This window comes from Olea europaea, unplaced genomic scaffold (assembly GCF_002742605.1).
Source record: "Olea europaea var. sylvestris unplaced genomic scaffold, O_europaea_v1 scaffold3606, whole genome shotgun sequence".
NCBI classification, from domain to species: domain Eukaryota; kingdom Viridiplantae; phylum Streptophyta; class Magnoliopsida; order Lamiales; family Oleaceae; genus Olea; species Olea europaea.
In genome coordinates, this window is record NW_019255276.1 from 33,538 (window position 1) to 37,708 (window position 4,171).

Below are 4,171 nucleotides of genomic sequence, written 5' to 3' on the forward strand. Positions count from 1 at the left end.
GAATCATTTAAATATATTTAAAAGGTTCAAAATGAAAAGGGATACACTACTATATGTTTGGAGTGATTTGATAATATTGATTTTGGTTATTTTTGCAAAAGTGATGGCTATAAACATTATATCTTGGCTCCTAGAACTCCTTGACAAAATGGTATTGTAGAAAGGAATAATGCATATCGCCAGAAATAATTAGGATTATGTTAAATGAAAATTGTTTGGTTGCCAATTCCTTTTCTTAAACACGAAATTTGGAAATTATCAATGAATTTGAAGTATGCGGCTAAATTGAATTTATACTAAATGTTTTCATATGATTGGTTGGAATGAATATAAATCTTATCCAAATGATTATACTTTCGTCATTTCATTTCTCATACTTTGATTAATAGTTTTACTATAACGTGATGATTATTTTCTTGTTTAAACTTGCATATATTTGGCATCTTGTAATTAATTGATAGGGAATATATTACTATTTTCTATGTTGACTTAAAGTTCTAATCTGATATGACATACTCTTGCTATATGCTAACTTTTTGAGATAGAATTTGAAAAGCATTACATCTCTTATAAAAGATATGGGGGAATACATGTATAAAAAATAGGGGGAATTATATGATATCCAAATATTTTTCTATGGTCATGTTTTGATCTTCAATGTTAATCTTTTTGCCTATACCAAAAGGGGAAAATGTAGTGAGATGATTATGCATGCTTTGAATTGAAAATATAATATACTTAGAGTATATGAGCAAGGGGAAAGAGAAAATGTATACTTTGAATATATGATTTGTAAAACCTAGGGGGAATATGAATTACATGTTAAATTTATATTTCTTTATCAACTCAATATAAATTGTTCAATTCTACCTTGCAAATCATCTTGTTTGTCAAAATCAAAAACAGAAAAATTGTTGACCTATGGTTGACTTCATCCTCAATATTTTGATCATAACAAACACGATTAATATTATTTCTAACAATTTATTTTGAGTGATGATAGTTCAATGTTAAAATCTACCAAGCATTATATATTGAACTTGAAATGAAGATCAAATTGGAAGTTACTTAAGCATTCAAATCAAATCATTCGAGCAAGAGCTTAAAAGATAAACGTCAAGAAAAGTCAAGATCGAAGTCGAGCATTGAAGACTAATGACAAGAAAGATAAAGAACAAAACTTCAAGAGCCAAACATGGAAGAAATTTCGAAGCAAGATGATGCGAACCCCGTAGCAACGTTGACTATGAAACCCATAATGAGATTGACGAACCTAAGAAATCCAAATTAATCCAAGAGTTTAGGATTAATTCAAAAGAAAGTTGAACCAAAAAATCCAACAAGAACGACACTTGAAAGACCCCTTGATCACGCAATCCAAGAATTGAATCCGGTTGTTTGAATGCCACAAGTTAACACTTGATACTTGTTCAATGAAGAACGATGAAGAGAAGACAATACGTCTCACTTTAATTCAATATCAAATATGTCAAAAGTCTCTTTTACAATTGGATGAAAACTCCTATTTATACTAAACCTAAAAAATAGGTAAAAATGGTGCAAAAGTCGAGCATAATCTCCAAAATATGGAAAAGAATAAAAAACTAACAAAATATGGAAAAATACCAAAAATAGAAAATTCGCCAAAAATTTGGCCTATACGACTGCGACGCTCATTTCTATGCGGTCGCATAGTTCAAGCAAGCCGCCTCCTTTGAGTTTCGGTAAGCCTCCATGCGACCACGAGCCACTTTGGCCTATGCGACCGCATAGGCTTGGAACTTTTCTCCGATTTCGGCCTTCGTTATTAAATTGATCCAAGTTGATTTGGCCTTCGACTCGAACATGAAAATTGCTCCATTTTGAGTTTCGAACATGGTTCCATCAATGGTTTCTTGAACAAGTAATCTCATCGCTTGTTTCACTTGCTTTGCCCTTGATTGCATCATCGGTCCGCCATCGACTATCAACGGGTCTCGTCTCGCACTTGCCTCCGTCGGGCTCGACTCCTGGGTCATATCATCCCCTCCCTCTTCAAAAGGATTCGTCCTCGAATCTGAACTTACATCAAACAGAGAGAGATCAGATACGTTAAAAGTAGCCGAAACATTATATTCACCTGGAATGTCCAACTTGTATGCATTATCGTTTATCTTTTCAATAACTTGAAATGGACCATCGCCCCTCGATTGCAACTTGGACTTCCTTTGCTCTGGAAACCACTCCTTCCTAAAGTGTACCCAAACCCAATCTCCTGGCTTGAATGTCACGCGCTTCCTACCTTTGTTCGCCTGTGATGCAACCAACTTACCTTTGTTTTCAATCTGTGCTTTTACCTTTTCATGGAGTGACTTAACCAATTCCGCCTTTTTTTTGCCATCTAAACTACCACATTCATTCACAAGTAAAGGAATTAAATCCAAAAGAGTTAACGGATTAAAACCATATACAATTTCAAATGGAGAATGTGACGTAGTAGAGTGAACAACTCGATTGTATGCAAATTCAACAAATGGTAGATACTCCTCCCAACTTTTCAAATTTTTATTGATTACTGTACGCAACAATTGTGTCATGGTCCTATTCACCACCTCGGTTTGCCCATCCATTTGTGGGTGACAAGTTGTGGAAAATAGTAATTTAATGCCAACTTACCCCACAAAACTCTCCAAAAATGACTTAAAAATTTGACATCCCGATTCGACACAATGCTTCTAGAAACCCCATGTAAACGCACAATCTCTTTAAAAAATAAGTCAATAATGTTCGTGGCATCGTCCATTTTGTGACATGGTATAAAATGTGTCATTTTGCCGAACCTATCTACAACCACAAAAATAGAATCCCGACCTCTCTTAGTCCTAGGTAAATCCAAAACAAAGTCCATCGAGATATCTACCCAAAGCTCACTGGGTGTAGGTAAAGGTGTGTGTACAAACCTTGAGGTAAAACCTTAGACTTAGCCCTTTTACAACCTATGTATTTACTACAAATTCACTCGACATCACTTCATCTTAGGCCAGTAAAAATGCTCCTTCAATACATCTAAAGGCTTTTAAACCCAAAGATGGATATAGGGGGGTTGGGCTGGGCTGTAGCCCTCCCTCAGGTCCAAGAGTTTTTTTTTAAGGTATTTTTTATTTTTTTAGGTAAAAAATCAGTTTTTTATGTGTAAATTTTTTTTTTCACGTAGTAGCCCAGTTTGAAATTTTGTAGCCCGGTCGTGGATCCAATCCTGGATCCGTCCCTGTTTGAACCCCAAAGTGTCCCATCAATCTACCACTATGTGCCTCCCTTACTAACAACTCCCGAATAGAACAATTAGGAACACATAACCTATTTTCCCCAAAAAAATACCCCTCATGCCTAAAGAACTTATCAACCGCCCCTTTATTGCATGACAAATAAATATCCTAAAAATCAGCATCGTTTTCATACAATTTCTTAATATGTTCAAATCCAAGTAACTTAGAATCAAGAGTAGTTAGCAATACGTACCTTCGCGACAACACATTCGTCACCACATTTTCCTTACCTTGCTTATACCGAATGACTTATGAAAACGTCTCAATGAATTCCACCCACCGCGCATGCCTCTTGTTCAATTTACCTTGTTCTCGCAAGTACTTTAGTGACTCATGATCAGTGTGTATTACGAACTCCTTCGGCCATAGATAATGTTGCCAAGTCTCCAAAGCCCGAACAAGCGCATAAAGCTCTTTGTCATATGTAGGATAATTTGAAGTACCTCCACTCAATTTCTCGCTGAAATATGCAATAGGCCTCCGATCCTGCATTAAAACTGCTCCAGTCTCTATTCCTGATGCATCACACTCGATCTCGAATGTTTTGTCAAAATTAGATAATGCCAAAACAGGTGCTTCACACAATCTACCTTTAATAGTATTAAATGCAAATTCATGTTCATCACCCCAATGAAAACCTACACTCTTTTTAACTACTTCCGTGAGAGGTGCGGTGATAGTGCTAAAATTTTTCACAAAACGCCTATAAGAACTAGCAAAACCATGAAAACTTCTAACTTCCGTGATGCTTTTAGTTGTCGGCCAATCTCTAATAGCTTTTATCTTTTCTTCGTCTACTTCTACCCCATTAGCACTAACCTCAAATCCAAGAAATATAACTCTATCCATACAAAACGTGCATTTCT